At 50.4% G+C, this 19,962-nt stretch overlaps 1 protein-coding gene across 1 annotated transcript in view; it reads left to right on the top strand.

Annotated features, from left to right (window-relative positions):
* KLHL29 (kelch like family member 29) overlaps positions 1–19,962 on the top strand; it is a 332,208-nt gene that overhangs the window by 88,139 nt on the left and 224,107 nt on the right. The window contains exon 2 of the mRNA NM_001164494.1: positions 3,923–4,030. The gene's annotated coding sequence lies outside the window, so the exon portion shown is untranslated. The remainder of the gene's footprint in view (positions 1–3,922; positions 4,031–19,962) is intronic.

Raw genomic sequence — 19,962 nt, 5'->3', positions numbered from 1 at the left:
AGAAGGAAATGGCAACCCACTCCAGTGTTCTTGCCTAGAGAATCCCAGGGACAGGGGAGCCTGGTGGGCTGCCGTCTATGGGGTCACACAGAGTCAGACATGACTGAAGCGACTTAGCAGTAACAGCAAAGGCCTTGAGAAGGTGAAGGATTTAAGACCAATTTCACAGACATTGACTTATTACTTATTTTTAAAACTTAAGTTAAAAAAGTCCCTCATCCTTTGGCTTTTTAAATTTTCTTTTTGATAGGCCTGGAAGCTGTCCTTTGAGGATGAGATTAGTGGGAGAGAAAAGGTTGGATTGACCAGAGAGGTCAGAAGTCAAGTCCAGAAGTTGAACCTTCATCTCCCTCAGGGATGAAAATTCATACCTACTTCCCTGGAATTCCTGGTTTCTTTCCTGAGATTCATTTTCCCAGGCCATGATCTTTGGAAACTGAAGATTTTACAGTGTTATCTTGGGAATTAAATTGTTACTAGAAATCGGTTTCTAGTCATTTATTTTAAAATCATTTTAAGTACCATGTATCTCATTAGAGTAGAATATGTTTAGGTAGATGGATGGAACTTATAGGCTTTCTAAGAAGAAAACATAGTGAATAATGAAGGGTCTATACACACCCCCATGTGATGGGTGCTGTGAGCCAGAGATTCAGACATTAAGATAATGTCTGTGCTCAGGATGCTCAGGATGCAAGAATTAGTGGTTGGGTGGAAGAAAGAAGAGCAAGAAGAGGAAAGAGATGAAATTACTGAGATATTAACTAATGCTAAATATGAGCCAAGAACAGCTAGAAACCCCTCAAGGGAGGGGCCTCTGGTCAGGGTGGGCAGAGATGTCATGATGGAGGTGTGACTTGCCCTGGGACTGTGAGCAGGTGATGGCAATAGCGAGATGCTGATGCTTTTGCTGTGGATAATAATTATGTACCAGTTTCTCTGATACATTAATAAAGAGAAACGAGAGTTCATAGAAATTAAATAATTTAGCTGGTGTCACAAAACTAAGGGCCATGTTAGAATTCTAATTCAGAAGTCTGATTTCCACAGTCCTGCTTCTAACCGTCTCTGAGAATGTATTCATTAGGATCTTGACAGGAAACAGACACATCCAAATGTGTAATCTGAAGAGAGTTCAATGAAAGGGCTATTCACAAAGGTGTAGACACAGTAGGAAGAGAGCATACAACAGGGCAGTACCCCAGGGCTCGTAATCAGGGCAAGGGGAGGGAGCTGTTACTGGAAGGCAGAGAGAGAGCTGTGTCCTCCTCAACACCAGCCACCAGCCGTGACCTTCAGCAGAAGGTCCCAGCCATCTCATGAAGACTCTGCAAGGAAGAAGGAGAGGGGGCAAATAAACACCCAGCCCCACCCCAATCCCAGGTCTCCTGCTGGTGTCTGCATTGGCTGAACATAACTGGAAGTCCCAGGGTCTCAGAGCTGGAGTGATGCTCTCCGTGCTGACTGGGTGAGCCTCCCAGGACATGGAAATCGATGGAGAGCTGACCTGGAGGAGCTAACAGGAGATACCCAGCACAGCCTGTGATGTCTAACGTCAGTTTGCGCTAGGATCTTTTCAGAAGCACATTAGGGAACAGCTGCAGAGAACTCTGCTCTGCATGCGGTTTATTTTTGTTCAGAACTTTGTTTTGGTTATCTCCTCTAGAAGTTGGCCTCCGGGGACCACAAAGGAAGAAGGACGAGGCCATTGTCACAGAACAGTGTAGACAGCCCTGCTGACTCGCCCCCTGAACTGCCCCTCAGCTCCTGTCTGGGCTGCCCTATCCATCTGGCACAGCCCAGAGAGTCGAGCCGTCTGAGATGGAGAGAAGGGAAGCCAGTTAACCTGATATTGGCAACCAAGAGTTTGTCTCGAGAGTGAGAGCTCTTTCTAAAGCTTGGTGGCCAGGGTCTTAGGCTCTCGGTTAGTAGGCTTTACAGTGGCTCAGCAGTAAAGAATCCACCTGCCAATGTAGGAGATGTGAGTTTGATCCCTGGGTCAGGAAGATCCCCTGGAGAAGGAAATGGGAACCCACTCCAGTATTCTTGCCTAGGAAATCCCATGGACAGAAGAGCCTGGCGGGTTACAGTTCATGGGGTCACAAGAGTCAGACACGGCTTAGCAACTAAACCACCCCCACTCTTCCAGTGGCCTGCAAGGCCCCACACAAACTGAATTCTCACCTCTCCAGCTTAATGTCCTGTGTGGCTGTCCCATGTCCAGCCACAGCGGAGGGTCCTTGCGGATCCAGGAACACGAGTCACTGATTCTTGCTCTGCTCTGAATGCTCCCCTCCCCTGGACACCTGCATGGACCACACCTGCGTCACTTTCCAGTGTACTCAAATGTCACATTCTCACGGGGCCTGTTACCCCAACCGCCCTCTCTACTCTGTACCACACCCCACACTCATCTCCTGCTCCACTTCTCCTCTAACAGATAGTCCTGACTGCCTTCAAATTTACTGGACAATTTGTACTTATTTCTTAAGTTTATTGTTTATTCTGTGTTTCCATCCACTAGAAGATGAGCTCCAGGAGGGCAGGATTTTTTTTTCTTCTGTTTTGTTTCCTCGTATTCCCAGTGCCTAGACACTGCCTGATGCATAACAGGGACTCCGTTAACATGTACTGAATGAATGAATGGGCATATAAATGAATGAGATCCTCAAGGATCTTAAAATGGACTGACCGCCGTCCCCTAGTCCTCTCTCTTCCCCAACACATATCTGCCAATGATCTTTCCCAGAAATACATCGATCGTGTTTGTCACCAGTACTGTTGATACTTTGTGGCCAAAGGGTTCGATTTAAACGTAAGCTTCACGGAAGCTTGGTAGAGGAAATGTGCTCACAACTTTGGCTCCATGTCAGAGTTAAATGGTGACCTTGGCTTACTTTGCTTCCCTACAGAGGTTATTTCTTAATCATAAAGGGAACACACTATCCTTAGAAAAAATACTGTTTTTGCCACTTTCAGCTTTAAAGTGGCCATTTGATATGGCCTGCGTGTCTGTCCACAGCAGCTGAAAAAGCTTAAGGTGAGAGGCTCAGAGAAAGACCCATTGTGTCATTGGACTGAAGTGCATCGTAAGATGAAATTAGTTTACAATAACTTATTTACCTGTCCACATCCTTCATATCACATTAAAGCTTTCCCCAGCTAGCCGGGACTCTGGAGTGCTAAGAGGAAAAGGGAAAATCAATTGATAATGATATATTCAATTTAGAAAAATATATTGATCCCCAGGTAATGACAGTTGTGCATTTATTGCAGTGGAGGGTGATGTTGCCTGTCCTGAAGATGGTATTCATATATATTATATTTGAAAGAGGAAACTAGGAATAACCCTGCCTCCCCTTAACATATAGTCTCTTTCTATGAGGTATTAATCTATATATTTCATAAAAAAAAACTTCTCTCCAGGGAACCCATCATTTGCCTCCTCAAGGTCTTCTGGTCCATTGTCTAAAAGTAATGATTTGTTTTGGTGGTTCTCAAGTTTGTGTCCTGTTCTCTTTTCAGCATTAAATTAAAGATGTACATTTTTTGTTTTTTCCCATCTCTGGAATTTCTTGGTTTGGATTAGATGGAAAAGAATGCCATGATTCTCATTCTTATTGAGTGATTATGACTTTGCTGTGGGGATTAGAGCCTTGTGCACTGGGGAGTGGGGAATTGAGATCTCGTATCTGCCCGCTAGGGTTCTCTGCTACCCACTCAGACCCCCTTATCTTGGTGGCCAGGGCAGAGTTTGGGTATGGCCTGTGCGTGGTCATCCACACCAGGAAATCCAAGGTAGGGACGAGCTCCCATTGAGGATGGGGACCACCTAAGATGCTGGAATTCCAAAAAAGAGCTTTTCGAAAAAGATGCTATCTTTTCGCCACCGCACCCTCACTCTTCTCTTGTCTCTTTTTAGACGGCCTGGCCTCCTGGTGATGCTCACATCGTGCTAAGTGTTGGTGGCCATCGAGGATTTTGCATCCTGGGGACAAATCCTGAGCTTGCCAGAGACGGACGGTGCAAGGTAGGTCAGCTCACCTGGAAGTCAGAAAGACATTTTCTCTGACAGTGATTACCTCGGGGACGTGAGGTATAATAGATGTAGCTGGTCCTCTCGCCGTATTGTTCATGAGATTTTTACCATAGCCCTGAGATTCCCTGGTACCCAGAGCCAGGCTTAGCCCTCTGGGCCCCCACCCTTCTGGAATCAATGCACAAGCATGACGGGCTCTCTTGATCACTCACTTGGGGTTCTGGCCCCACAGGAATTTGGGTCTGGGGGCAGCCAGCAGCTACGTGACTCTTAAGCTCCTCAAAAATTGTAATTCTTCCTTTCTAATTTAACTTTCTCTTGTTATTAAAATAGTATTGTTAAGTGTCATTAAAATATTATTAATATTAAAATGTTAATATTAAAATATGTTAATATTAAAATAAACAATGTTATAGTATTTGTTCATTGCAAAAATATTTTAAAAGATAGCACCTAAAATTATATAAATTATTTATAACCATAGTCCTGAGAAATAGCCATTTCAGTGTCCCTTTCCTGGCTGTTTTCCTTTAACAGAGGGCACACGCACACATGCACACACACAGATGAGGTCACATGGTGTGTACTGCTTGGTAACTCATTATGTCCACTTCACAGTCTGTTCCAGGTACCTTTTCAAGCCACTAAATACAATTCTATAACATCTTCTTTTTGGGGGGCCACACCCTGAGGCATGTGGGATTCTAGTTCCCTGACCAGGGATGAAACCTGCACCCCCTGCATTGGAAGCACGGAGGTCCAACCACTGGACCACCAGGGAAGTCCCTCTACAGTATTTTTAAAGGCTTCATATTATATGGCTATAATAAGCTCTAAAGTTTACTTGTATGTGTGTTAGTTGCTCCGTCGTGTCCAACTCTTTGCGACCCCATGGATTGTAGCCCGCCAGGCTTCTCTACCCATGGGATTCTCCAGGCAAGAAAACTGGAGTGGGTAGCCATTCCCTTCTCCAGCGCATCTTTCTGACCCAGGGATCAAACCGGTGTCTCCCACATTACAGGCAGATTCTTCACCATCTGAGCCACCAGGGGAAGCCCCACAATTTATTTAACCAGTGCCTTAATAATGGAAATTTAGTGCATTTTTGATACATCACTCTTACCAATAACACTACAACAAACATTTTTGTGATGTGTCTTTACATAGTCATTTGATTATTTTCTTGGATTAAATTTATAGAGCTCAGGCTTAAAGTTTTGATTCAGAAGCCTCCAACCTAGATTATGAAGACCAGGCAGTCAGGGGAGTTGAGGAGGGGCGGAGGGGCCCAGAATAATGAAGGTGGGAGTTGGGGGCGTGGGCAGTGGGATTCAGGCCAGTTGAGGCTGAATGGCCTAGGCTAGCACATCTCGATGACACTCAGGCCTTTAGAGGTCCAGGGGCCAGTGTCACCCAGCATCACTTCTGGGGCCTGGTGCTGGGTGAGCTCAGGTGTGTGCTCTCCGCAGGACCACGCCCTGGTGCCCACTGACCAAGAGCCTCAGGGCCTCTGCCTGGGGCCAGCCTGGAGCCTGAACCCCAGCTTCCTTCCAAATCAGGGGCCTTGGCAGCAGACCAGCCAGCTTCCTCCATGTCCCCATTGTCCAGTGGTCAGAGAGCTTTCTCTCTGGACTCAGAGGCAGTGGGGCTGGGGTGCCCTCCACTCCCAGGGCCCTCACAAACAGAAGGGATCCCAAGGTGCAGCAGCCATTGCAGTCAGCAGGAAACTGGAGGGGGCTCCAAGCCAGGCCTGAATCAGCTGCTCAAACAGAAGAAACATCCATGTGCATCCAGCCTGCTGCCACCCAGCACCCCAGGCAGGGTGGCCAGCGGGGGCAGATGGGCTCCTGACCTTGAGAGTTGTTCTCAGAGCACCACTGGCTGACTGGACAGTTATCCAGCTACTCATCCTGGACACTAGGGAATGCTTTGCTTCTGCGACTGCCGGGCCAGAGAGGAGAGTTGGAAAACTAGCTTCAGTCGGAAAACTGAGCCTGTTGGACCAGTGGTAAAGGATCCACCTGTCAATGCAGGAGACGCGGGTGCGATCCCTGGGTCAGGAAGATCCCCTGGAGAAGGAAATGGGAACCCACTCCAGTATTCTTGCCTGGAAAATCTCTTGGACAGAGGAGCCTGGTGGGCTCCAGTCCATGGGGTCGCAAAGAGTCAACACAACTTAAGGACCAAACAATGAGAACAACAAGCTTGGATTTGGTGACCATGGCATTCAGTGTTTGAGAAAAGATTCAGGAGATGCTCTTCACGAAGTCAGCCTTCCAAGAATATTTCTTCGAGTTCTAGGGTGAGTGTGGATGGCAGAGAGGGGACAGAGAGACCCAGGCAATGGTTCTGATGGCCCTTATTTGGGAGTCTTCTCCTCCCCACCTCTGTTGCAGGGTGACACACGGCTCTTATTCATCCCAGCCTTGGAGAAGCCCCTATTTTAAGATTGGGAAGACACTGAAGGTGACCTCACCAGGCATATCTGGTAGGATACACTCCTCGTGGGCCTTAAGTCTCTGTGAACGCCTGGTGATCTTCCCCACCACCTGGCCAGCCCTGGAGGATGGGAATCACATTGATTCTCTGTGTTCCCTTCCCCCATCCCACCCCATACCTGCTGGGCTTTCAATAAATATTCACCATACACTCAGTCATAACCATTCCTCGGAGCACCACCACAACACATGGCCCAGTGCTGGGCTGTCCATTTCCTTCACGTGCAGGACTCCCACTGGTTCCCAAGAAGACAGGAAGTTCTCATGGCCCGCTTTGGCCCTTGGTGACCAGTGGTAGAACCATCACCTTCCTGTGGAAACTGGGTCAGATTGCCTCGCTCTGTGTTTCCTGCTACAAAGCAGGGTCTGCTCAGATAAAGAGCGTGGAGGGCTGCTCTCTGCTTGGCAGTGGTTTGATAAGAATCCTCTGCGTAACCGAGAGGATGGTACCAGAACCAGCCAGCAGGAGGGAAATCTGAGGCCAGCACTGCAGTGTGTGATCCTGGCTGCAGCAAGGCTGAGCAGTTGGGGGTCAAGCTAAGGACCCGGTTTGTGTAAGACTGAGGGTTGAGCCAAGAATGACATTAATAGACACCTAGGTGCAGAGCTGATGAAGAGCCAATGCCAATTGCCATCAGTGGGTAGGAATGCCCCTGAATAGCATCCCCAGGCCCCATCCTGGGACTCTCAGTGATGCCCACCCAGGCCCCAAGTCCCTCTGTGAGCCTGGCATCCTGGGAGGACATTGCAAATGTCCCAGGTCTAACGAGACCTGGAGTTGTTCCATAGAGGACACCGTGTGCTGTGCCCTGGGCTTTTGCACTCAGAGCAGCTTCACCATGCAAAGCCAGCCCAAAGGTGCCCTTGCTGACCACACGAATCCTCTCCTTTCTTCACTCCCTCGTTCCACACAGCCTCTATTCTGTGGCTCCCCAGTCCCTCCTCCCTCCTTCCCTTACTCATCCATCCCCTTTTGGCTTCCACCCTGAACCAACGGGCTGGAGCACAGATCCTTCAGTGGAGCCTTAGCCAAACCCTGAGCCCTGGCCGGGCATGCTTCATGCATCACTGGCCCATTCCCGGCCTGGTCCCTACAGCTGATCCCTTCCTTCCCTCTTTTCCTCAAGACCTCCTGCCAACCCTGGACTCCTCAGTCAGGGTCCTTTTCGTTTCATGGAGAAATGGAGCCTCCCACCCTCAGCTTCCTTCTGCCTGTAAATGAGGGTGTTTGTGCTGCTGCATTTTCCTCAGCTTTCCTGTCTCTCAGCGGCCCCTCTACTCCCTCTGCTTCGGCTGTCCCCGGGGCTTGATTCTCGGGCAACATCTCTGTCCCAAGGTCCTGACCTCTTCTCTGTAGTTCTGAGAATCCATTACCCACCTGTCTGATTGCATCGCAGACTCGGCCTGGCCAAGAGAAGCCACCTCATGGCTATGAAGCATCGGCTTACCCTCAGCTCTCTGTGAACATCTGTCTCCTTTACCTTGAGCCTCTCATCCTCCTTTCTGGACCATGAGCTTCTGGAGGACAGGGATCATTTTCTTATCTCCCTGTTATGACATCAGATGATGTTATTCAGTTCAGAGATCACAGGACTGCAGGACAGAGTGACCTCACAGACAGTGTAATGTATGGGACCTTGGAAGGAGAGACCACTGGGCTCTCATCCCAAACCCACCACTAGCTCCTGACAAGCTCCATGCAACTTTCTGAGCCTCCATCTCCTCTGCTTTAAATGGAGAATAACCCCCCACCTTCCTAATTCCCAAGAGAAAATGGACAGGTTCAGAGGTAAAATGACGCTACCTGGGCCAGCAGTGCTCAGCCCTCAGTGAACACTACAGTCACCTGGAGAGTTTAAAAAACAAGATGCATGGGTCCTTCCCCCAGACCTTCCAATTTCATCATTCTCATGAGGATGGGCATCTGTGTATCTTAAAGATTTAACCAATAGTCTCATCTCAAAGGTATTGCTGAATTCCTGGATTCTAAGCCCTGAGGAATTGGGGTGAAAGTTATGGAGATTTGTTGTTGTTGTTTTTCTTCAGTAGCTAAATCGTGTCCGACTCTTTGTGACCCCGTAGACTGCAGCCTGCAGGCTTCTCTGTTCTTCACTGTCTCCTGGAGTTTGCTCAAACTCATGTCCATTGAGTTTGTGATACCATCCAACCATCTCATCCTCTGTTGTCCCCTTCTCCTAGATTTGGTGAAACAAAATTCCTGTATGATGTTGTATAATTTATCTGCTTTTTCAGCTACTCTAAAATCTAGCCCCTGGATCCAGGCTTCTGAAAGCTGGGTACCTTGGCTGTGACACATCAGCCCTATTCATCTTGCCCCACCCCAAAATGCTTTTAATGAACCCTACAGGCACTGTCCTCGTGGCTCAGATGGTAAAGAATTTGCCTGCAATGCAGGAGACCTGCATTCAATCCCTGGGTTGGGAAGATCCCCTGGAGGAGGGCATGGCTTCCCACTCCAGTAGTCTTGTCTGGAGGATTCCATGGACAGAGGAGCCTGGTGGGCTACAATCCACAGAGTCACAAAGAGTTGGACACGACTAAGTGACTAATACACACAGGCTGTCGCAAGCTCTTTTTTCCTATGGAGCATATGGATATGCCCACATTTAGGATTTTGCGGCAGTCAATGTCCATCCTGTCACCGTGACCCCTTGGCTGGGACCCTTGGGAGAAGAGTCTCTGATTTCAGCACAGACAAATTCTACTGAGCCTTCATTATAGTATCTCATACTGGATCATGTTGTAACAGATCAGCTCCTTGTTTGCCTTTTGCAAGTCTAAACAGTGGCTTTCAAACCCAATTGCATATTAAAATCATATAGGGAAATTTTTACAGGTCCGATATCCAGGCAACACAATAGGTCAATTAGACCAAAATTTCTCAGGCTGAGACCCAGGCATTCATATTTTTGTGACACACCCCAGGCCATTCCAGTAGAAGGCCAAGGTCAGAGGCACCACCAAGCACAGAGGCAAATCTGTGACCCACTTGTAGCAAATGCATGGACTTCCTATGTGTGGTTTCATGGAGGCAGCAAGCCTTGCACCCCTGCCTGCCCCCACACTTGTTTGTCTTACAATATCCTCATAAGTCACCTTCGATCCTTTCTGAACTCAGTGAGGTGAAAACAGACAGAAGAGAAAGCTTCCTGCTTCTCCCTGGCTGGGCCCCGGGCACAGCTCCTGCCCCACTGAACCCCCCAGGAGAGAGCATTGCAGACACCCTCCCCTACCCACAAGCGCCAGGCTAGAATGTTTGGTGCTGGTGATCCCACAGTGGGGAATTGCAGCCTGTCTTCCTAGAGTTCTCCGGGTACCGACAGGGTCATCCACCAGAGCAGCCCTGTGCCCAGGATGGTGGCTGCACCCACCTTGTCTGCCCTCCTTGGCCTGTGAGACTCAACCCCATGCTGAACCATCGACTATCATCAGCCAAAGGCAGGCAATGCCCCAGGGGTGGAGCCCCCATTTCTGGAGCTGAGTTGTTGAGGAACAGAATGCACACAGGGGGTGCAGTTCCCCTCAGCTAATAGGGATGGGCCGGGGCACACACGGCAGTTTTCACTCCAGCTGCAAAACCTCGTTTGGCACCTGGGCCAGAAATAGCTTATCTGTAAACCTCAGAGTTTATTTTTGTGGCCAAGTTTGATTTTCCAGGCGACCTGTCTCCTTCCTTACATTGCACCTGCCCCAGAGACCAGGGCTGATGACTCACAGTTGTGAGTCTGTGCCCTATGGGAGGGCACCTGGCCCAGGGGGGCCTGGGAGTTGACACCCAGCCTGCACTCTGCCAGCTTTATTGTGTACTGTGAGGGCTCAGAGGGAGGGCACCTCTTACTGATTTGCAGGAAACTGCCAAATAGACTGGTAGTAGGCCCTGCCAGAGTCCTGCTATGGGAGAGAACCATGCACATGTTTGTCCAGTAACCATGGAAGGATGCTCCTGAATTTGTGGCTTCTGTCTCTTATTGATTGTCTCATATATTCACAGGTCACTCAGAACTTTTTAGCTTTTATCTTCTAATCATAAATTCTGTGTGTCTGTGTGAGTGTGCCTTGCAACATGACAGACACGAGCCAGAAGCATTGAGGCTGTAGGAGGAATACCCAGCCTGTGGTAAAACAAATGTGTATTCCAACATTCATTCATTCATTCACTTAAGCACTCACTGGCAGCTACACTGTATATTGTTTTGGGAACAGGGTCCAGTGAGGTCTGACAAAAACCTGTCCTCAAGGAGCTGGCAGTCCAGTGGGGTGACCAGCAAGCAAATACCTTCATATAATAAGATGTGATAAATACAATAATAGGAATATAGACAGGAACTTACACAATGTGCTATGGAAGAACTCATTCAGTCAACAAATACTTCTTGAGAGTGCCTGCTCTATGCCAGGTATTATTGCAGCATGGGGATACAGCAGTGACCATATGAAACCAAGTCCATGATCCAGAGCTCATGTTTGAGGCCATGAGAGTACTCAGCCACTAACTTACAAGGTCAAACCACAGGCTTCCAAGAAGAGGAAGCTTCAAGCTGGAAATGCGTATGTGTGTGTGTTTCTGTGTGCGTGTGTGAGTGAGTGCCGGCAGCATTTCAGGCAATAGGAAGAGCTTGTGCAAAGGCCTGAAGGTATAAAAAGACAGGAGAGCCCAGAGCATAAGTGCTAAAGGTGACCTAAGAAGTGGGGGATGTGGCTGGAAATGTAATTGGACCTCTGCCATGATGGGCATTGAGTGCCATGCTAAGCCCCCAGGAGCCACCCTCTCAGATAATGGAAACACGGCTGAAGGCTCACCAAGCACTGGTTAGAGACCACTGTCGCAGCCAAGCTTCCTGTGTCCTCCCTGACCCCAAGACTCTTTGGCAGCCCTGTGCCCTGGGCAGCTGCTACCCAGCCTCCCTTCATTAGAATACCCAAGGCTAAGGTCATATGACTTACTCTACTCTTCCCACGACCAAGTGCCTTCAGTTTGCAAAGTGTCTTCACATAATTTCATCTACTTGGTCATTAGGGAGACCCTAGGAGGTAGACAGAGAGTGATGATTGTTGCCATTGTTTATGCCGAGCAGCAAGGTGAGGCTCAGAGAGGGTCGGTGTCTTGCCCGAGGTCACACAGCCAATCAAAACAGAGTAGGAACTGGAGTCCTTGTCTCGATGCCTAATCCAGAGCTCTTCTTATCTCCACGTCAACTGCTACTCCATAAATTGAAACCTAAGAGCCCTGAGCAAGTGTCAATCTGCACCTGCCTGTCTTCCACAAACATTACTTGACCACCTACTGTGTGTCAAGTCCAGCATCAAATAACCATCCTCTGGGCCTCAAGGTCATCCCAGCCATGGTGAGGCAAGAAGCCCAAAGACTACCGTCTGGGGCCCAGGCGTCACCCACCTTCATCAAGTTGAAGAGTGAATGGAATTACCCCTGCAGGCTGGAGACCGCTCCACTCACTCACCGCATCCTCTCATCCAGGCCACTCGGAGGCGCGCTCGTTACAGCTGCTGATACGTGGTTTTGCCCTTCCTTGTAAGGGAGCTGGTTGCTAAAAGAATAGCAGAGACTTAAGCCTCATTCACAGAGCAGGAGCTTCCCTGTGTAAGACAGACGCAGCCTAGCAACCCTCACAGGCCATCTTTTGATTTGTAGCAACTCATTTAGATAAAAGCATCTGGTCCGTGAGGTAGCAACAACAACGAAAAATCATTAAAAGCATATTTCTGCTTTTACAAAGTAACCTAGTAACAGCGCAGGAGGTAACAATTAACCCGGCCCCCCTCCTCCAGGTACACAGACAGGCAGGTACAGAAAATGGGGAAAAAAGTCAGGACAGGGAGAGGGTGTATTCAGGATCCCTTCTCAGATCAACGCCCATGCTCACGGGTGTGACCAAGGCAGCCCTCTCCAGCCCGCCAGAGAGCCTCGTCCTCCCATTAGCACATACAGGAGCCATCCTGCTTCTCCAACCCAGAATAAACAGTGTGATTATTTACTTAGCACCAGTTCAGGGTTTTCTAAAATGCATTCAAAGTGCTCTGCACCTTGCACAGGTGAGCAGAGAACTGCACTATTGGCTTTGGGAATCGGATAAAGGAAGTCTGACCCTGTACCAGATAGCCAAGCTCACCTCCCATGACATTCACCCCAGAACCCTTGTATGCACACACACACAGCCTCTGCTCCCATCCAGACAGACCTTGTGCTCCTAACTGACCCCGCTTCTGTGCACCGCATCTCCAGGCTCTTGTCCTGCTAAGCCTGCATCTCCCAGCAGAGCCTCTCCCATCCCTACCTATCTCCCAGCAAAGTGCTCCCAGGCCACCCACTCCTGGTGAAAATTTTCTCTTCTCCTCTGATTTCCTGATGCTGTTTGTCTCCCCGGCACCCATTTGGTTCTTCTTGGATCAAGGGCAGTCCTTGATCCAATGTACTCAAGGCTCATCCCCAGACTGTGAGCTCGGAGCTGATCACATGCTAACACTAGAAGGACTGATCACAAGAGGTCAACTCACATGGCCTCTGGGGTCCCTCAGCCCCTCTGTCTCCCTTCCATCACAAAACCCTCTCAACTGGCACCTGACTGTTTTCTTGTCTGCTCTGGGAGACAGCCAGGAGCCCCCTGGGGTCAGGGGACTGGGTCTCAGTCCCTGGGTCCCTCCTCAAAGCCTGACCCAAAGAAGGCTCTGGAACATTTAGAGGATGAGTGAGTAGCATGTGTGCCTCACTCAGAAGATTCTTTCAACCTGCTCACCTGCTCAGGATCTGCCACGCCCATCAGAGCAGGTCCCATCACCCACCTCAGAGCAGCGAAGGCCATGCACTGACCAGCGCTTCCAAGGCCACTGTCCCTGGGAACACCATGCACCCCCAAGCCAGAGCTCATCTTTCTGATGTTTCAAGCTCAGTCTCCAGTCCAAGAGAAAGACAGGTTCCCCGGACCCTGCATAAACACAGGGTATCAGTATTCTCAATTTAACATTTAAAACATTTTGGGGAAAGTGTGTCCCACATTCAAAACAACCTCACAGCATTCATTCGTTCATTCATGCATTCGGGGATAGCTCAGTTGGTAAAGAATCCACCCGCAATGCAGGAAACCCCAGTTTGATTCCTGGCTTGGGAAGATTCACTGGAGAACGGATGGGCTACCCACCGCAGTATTCTGGCCTGGAGAATTCCATGGACTGTATAGTCCATGGGGTCACAAAAATTCAGACACAGCTGAGCGACTTTCACTTTCACAATAGTAAGCAGTGTAGCATAGCAGTCAAGGGCACAGACGGTGGAAGCAGGCTGCCTGAATCCTAATCCCGGCCCTGCCCTCACCAGCTGTGTGACTTTGGCACATTATTGAACCTCCTCATGCCTGTTTCTTCACCTGAGGATTATAATCCTTGTTATGAATACACATATCTGATTTGTTTTTGTTGTTGTTTAGTCCTAAGTCATGGAGAAGGCAATGGCACCCCACTCCAGTACTCTTGCCTGGAAAATCCCATGGATGGAGGAGCCTGGAAGGCCACAGTCCATGGTGTCGCTGGGGGTCAGACACGACTGAGCGACTTCACTTTCACTTTTCACTTTCATGCATTGGAGAAGGAAATGGCAACCCATTCCAGTGTTCTTTCCTGGAGAATCCCAGGGACAGGGAAGCCCAGTGTGCTGCCGTCTATGGGGTCGCACAGAGTTGGACACAATTGAAGTGATTTAGCAGCAGTAGCAGCAGTCCTAAGTCATGTCTGACTCTTTGCCACCCCATGGACTGCAGCCACCAGGCTCCTCTGTCCATGGGATGACCCAGGCAAGAATACTGGAGTGAATTGCCATTTCCTTCTCCTGGGGATCTTCCCAAACCAGGGGTCAAACCTGGGTCTCTGCATTGGCAGGTGGATTCTTTACCCCTGAGCCATCAGGAAAATCACCTACCTCACAGAGTTCATTTAATAGTTAATTGCTGATTAAACAGTACAACACCTAGACTAACTCATGAAACATAGTTTAATGCAAGGACTCGCTATGATTAGCCTAAGGGCCAGGACCCTGGCCGAGTCATGGACGTAATTCATACTCTCTTCAGGACCAAATGCACCTTCAGTGAAGGTGTTGGTGTGTCCACCCCTGCTCCCACCCCCATGCTGGTCACCCTGTGGCCTTTGCTTGCTGAATACACCCAGTCAGCATGGGACTTCTGCTCCCAGGGAGGTGGCCCTCCTTAGCCCACAGGGATCCCAGTGGGATCTGGGATAAATAAACCGATTCTCCACGGCAACAGCAGACATCCTGGGTTCCCTCCTCCCCACTGATGGTGGGGGATCCCCCAGACCCCATCACAGAGGACTTGAACTCCTGCTCAGCCCACAGCTGCCCCAGCGGCCCAAACCTGGACAGTGGACGCCTGACCATCAGGCGCTGGGGCCTGCCCCACCCAGGGCTGCCACTGGCCAGCTTCGGAATCAGGAAGCACGTCCCTGCCCCTCTGTGGATCTCAGTTTCTTTATCTGTGTCACGAGGGGGGTGGGTTCAAAATTGATCCCCAAAGGCCAATCAGGCAGCATCCCTAAGAGCAACACTCTGGATGCAGCCGCATGGGGGCTTCAGGGACTCCACAATTAGCACTGTGTCAGCTTGTCCTCGGGGCATCTGTCATTAACAATTATGAAGTCATTATCTGGTAAATAATTCATAACCCGAGAGATGGGATAAGCCGCCAATAAACAATAATCCATTTAGAACCAAGCTTGGCAGGGGCATGTGCGAGCATGGAGACACGGCTCCCTCTCACCGCCCGTGTCCTGCTGAGGAGCTCTCCCGGCCAACCCCTCCCCTGGCTCATCAGGGTTTAGTCTGTGGAATAACAAGGACGAGTATCAAGTGTTGACCAAAGGCCAAGGGCTATTTCTCCTCAAACCCTCCCAACAGCCCTGTGGACAGATGTGGGTACCGTTATTGTCCCCCTTTCCAGAGAGGTAAACTGAGTCTCAAAGGCCAAAGTGGGCAAATGGGGTGGTACAGCTGCCATCCTGGGTATAGTGATGCTCCGGTGGACCTCCCCGTCGGTCCCCACAGGCCTCAGAGAACTCTTGGCAGAACTGGCTGCAATTCCCCACTGTGGTGTCACCAGAACCGAGGGTGCTGGCCTGGCTTCTGTGGGTGGGGAGGGGAGCCTGCAACGCTCTCTCCTGGGAGGTCCAGTGGGGCAGGAGCTGTGCCCAGGGCCCAGCCAGGGAAAAGCAGGAAGCTTTCTACTCTGTTTGCTTTCTCTGAGTTCAGAAAGGATAGACGGTGACTTAAAAGGATACTGTAAGACAAACAAGTATGGGGGCAGGCAGTGGTGCAGGGCACGCTGCCTCCGTGAAACCACACCGAGGAGGTCTCATGGGTTTGCTACAAGCGGGTCACAGATCTGCCTCCACGCTTGGTGGTGCCTCTGACCTCGGCCTCCTGTTGGAATCACCAGGGGATCCCGGTGACTGATATGAAGACATCTCCCTTTTGCTCATCACCAAAACAGGAGTGCTTCCCTTGCGTTCAGGCCCTTGTTCTGTGTGGCTGGCACCTCCTCTCCCTCTGGCAGCTCCAACTTGAGACCCGCTGTGCCAGGGAGGTCCCAGAAGCCCCCTCTTCCGGGCCAGCTCCCCCACCCCGTCAGGATGAGACTTTCCCTGCAGGTTGTGGACTGAGTGACAGAAAACAGAGCTATCGCTTAGGAAGTGGGAGGAGGAGTTCTCAGCCCGGGGCCGTCAAACGAGTGAGAGAACTCGGCTTTTGTCACGAGGCAGAGAGCGTGGCATTTCCGTGGGCTCTGACAGATAGCCAGGGACAACCTCCGACAGTTCTCAAGAAACGATGCTCTGTTAGGAGTGCGCTCACATGTAATTGGTCCTCTTGTTCTCAGTGAGCGGGAGCTTCGGGGCTGCTAAGAGATGCGCACAAAGGAGGCAGAGCCAGGGGACCTGCCAGGTGTGCCCGGGTCCTTCTGCTCGTCCTCCAGTGAGCCCTGGGGATGGCTCAGCCCCCCCACGAAAGCCTGCCCCCAGGTCTCCAGGGCAGGAAATTCCATCAGCTCCCAGAGTCCCTGCTCTGCTGGCTCCCACAGGCCTTTTTATAATCTGACCTAAATCTCCCTTGCTGCACCTGAAGCCCATTTTCCTTTGTTTGGTTTTGAGTGGAAACAGAGAGTAGCTAGAACCCAGATGCCTCCTCAGCTGGATAAATCAGGAGTCCTTCAAACCTCCTGAACTCTGCCCTGTTGAATCCCCCTACTAAGTCTTGAGAGAACTGCTTGCACAGTGATGCATGAGACGAGGCTCCATCCCTGTGGGCCAGGGGCTTGGTGGTGGCAGAGCCCCCCTCCTTCAGCACAACAGAGGGGGCCCCTGAGGCTGCTGAGTGAACTGAATGAATGGGGGTGAGGGAGAGAAGCAGAGGGGAGATGGGCGAGCGGGCAAATGGATCAGCACCACACAGTGAAAATCGCAAGGATGGAATCTGGCCAGGGAACTGCGGAAGCTTCCAGAAGGAGGTGATACCCACCCACATTAAATGCTGAAGGAGGGAGGGAGTCCGCTGGGAAGGAAGGGACTGGCTTTCAGGCGGGTTCTCCTGCCCTCCAGGTCCCTGGTTGGGGGTTGAAAGCGTAGTTCCCTTAGTTACATTCCTCTTGACTGGTCACACAAAGCTTCCCTGGTGGCTCGGATGGTAAAGCGTCTGCCTGCAATATGGGAGACTCAGGTTCGATCCCTGGGCTGGGAAGATCCCCTGGCAAAGGAAATGGCAACCCACTCTGGTACCTTTGCCTGGAAAATCCAGGACAGAGGAGCCTGGTAGGCTGCAGTCCATGGGGTTGCAAGAGTTGGACATGACTGAGCAACTTCACTTTCTTTCTTACTCCAGAGCTTAAGCAGACTTTCTCCAGCCTGCCTCAGCTGGTGGTGAGTCCAGAGCCTCACAGAGTCCTTTGCTTTTCAGTGAGCTTGCAGGGAATCGCAGCAGGCCCCCTGGACGCGGGCATCCATGCAAAAACACACGTTCTGGAGCGGTTCTGTTGGCCTTGGCCTCTCCTAGGCCTCGAGATTTCTGTCTCATTTTTGTGCCTTTTTACCTCTGGGAACAAGCCACTCCTACTTGTTCAGCTATTTTTCGGGCCATTGAAGCCAGTTCCTGGAAAAGTTGGGTTCATAATTAAAAAAAAAAAAATCAAATTTGTTTGGATAGCAGTGGGTCACAGCTCAGTTCTGAGTTTAAAAACAGTGACGCTGAGCGTCCCTGACAGCACTCGGGCAGGGTGCGGTGAATGCAAGAGAAGAATTTTTATTTTTCCTAGGCCAGTGGAATTAAAACCTTCCTACTCTGTCAGATGAATGGAGAGAAACTGAATCCCTTTTTCCTAAGCAGTTATCTAACTATGATCCTGAGATGTGAGCCAGGTCATTTGACCTTTTTTTTCCCTAAAAGCCCCCTAGAAACTATTCCCCCTCAATACAAAGAGACAAAAAAAATGCGTTGATTGGATTTAAATAATGGAATTGCCATTAATATCTTCCATAAAAGATGATTGATTTTGACTTGGATTTATGGGAAGTTAGGGCTTATAAAAGTAAACAGAGTGGTAGTCATTCAATATTAATGTACTGCCATCCCACCTCCGTGTTGGTTAAGTGGATGGGCTCCTGGCCAAACCACCCCCATGCCAGCAGCTGGGTCATGGGGACCTCTGGAGGGTGGGGAAGGTTGCCTGGGCCCAGTCCAGTTCCCAACTGAGCCCCCTAGGAAGCCAGGCTGCACCCTTCCTGCCTTCTTTCACGTTAGATTCTAAGGAGATGATCTCTGCCTTTTTTGTCAAGAAGCTGTGGGTGAGACCAGCCACTCTCTGCATTGCTCTGCAAAACCCACTGCTCCTAATAGAACTGAGGACCCCCTGATGGCTCAGAAAGTCCCTCCCTCCCTATCTCTGCACTCCCAAGAGCTCCCACCCTTCTGCAGACACACTCCCAGCCCCTTGCAGGTGGGGGGGTTTATGAGCCACTGCAGCCTCCAGCTCTGCCATTCCCAGGCCCAGAGCTCAAGACCTTTAAGCACAGGGACATGTGGGCTGGGGGTGTCAGAAGGAGCTGCTCCAGTGACTCTTTGCTCCTGCTCAGTAGAAGGTGTGGGGGAGGCCCAGGTCCTCCAGGAAAGTGGTGGCAGGGTCCCATGGAGCCTTGCTCGGAAGGACAGGTGATCGAAGGTGATGCCGTGTCAGCTGCATCAGGATGCTGACAGCTCCCCCTCTTGTGGGCGTCCCACCTAGCCAGGCCATCAGAGTCCTTCTAATCCTCTCACTCTGCCTCTTTCATCCCCATCCATGTAGTTTGAAACCCTTATCACTGTCCTCCAGCCCTCAAAGTGCTATTGATCTCCTGTCCCTTGGCTATGAACTGGCATCTCCCAGACACGTCCCCAGAGTCTGTATCCCATGTCCCCCTGCCTTCCCCAGGATGATCTCAGATGCCACGAGACCTCTCAGCACTCATTTTCCCTCCAGCCCACTCCCCTTCCCGCATTCCCCACCTCTGGGAATGGCCACCCTATCTACCCGGTCCCCAAGTCAGAAGCATGGGTGTACCCTCTCTCCATCATTCCCCACCCCCACACCCAGGCACCTAGCTCTGTCTCCTAACCCCTCCCCACCCATCCTTCCCTCCATTCCCGCTGCTTTTGACTTAGTTCAGCAGGGCCTCACCACTTCCAACCTGCAGGACCCCACGATTTCCTGCCTCATTCTTTCCCCTCCCTCCCTCTTTGCCCGCTTCCGGTTCCTGCACACTGGCCTCCAGCATGATCCTTCAGGGTGTAAACTGTACCTCCAGTCTCCCCAGTCCGTGTAGGATGAGACCCAGACATCTGCCTTTGGAGCCCCCACCCCTATGCTAACACCACCACCATGATCACACTCTGGACTTTACACCACAGTGCCTTTTCCATGCCATTCCTTCTACCTGGAATGCTATTCCCATTGCCCTGTCTGGATTTGCCCACCTAGACCTCCTCCCAAGGCAGAATCAGCCACTCTCTCTCTATGCTCACATGACATGCTGTTTATACCTTAAGTGCAGGAAAGGAACGTTTAAGGGCCTTCTGTATTATACGTGTTAGAGGCTGCCTGCCTTGCCCATCCCACCTTCTGGAAACATCTGTACCCACCCACAATCCTTCCTGCTGATAGCAGATCATGCAACCCCAACCCTCCAGCCTCAGTTTCCTGGACAAGGGGCAGAGTTCTGAGTTCAAGGGTATCCTTCCATCAGCTGGCCAGGACTAACTGTTCCTGACTTTTAAAAATTCACTAGACTAATAGGATCTCTCTCCAAAGAACCAGAGAGAGTTCCATTTGAGGCTGGGCACTTCAGCCAAATGATCATTTT

This window comes from Bos taurus, chromosome 11 (genome assembly GCF_002263795.3).
Source record: "Bos taurus isolate L1 Dominette 01449 registration number 42190680 breed Hereford chromosome 11, ARS-UCD2.0, whole genome shotgun sequence".
NCBI lineage: Eukaryota > Metazoa > Chordata > Mammalia > Artiodactyla > Bovidae > Bos > Bos taurus.
Note: the sequence above shows the minus strand (reverse complement) of the source record. Positions and strands in the feature narration are given on the sequence as shown.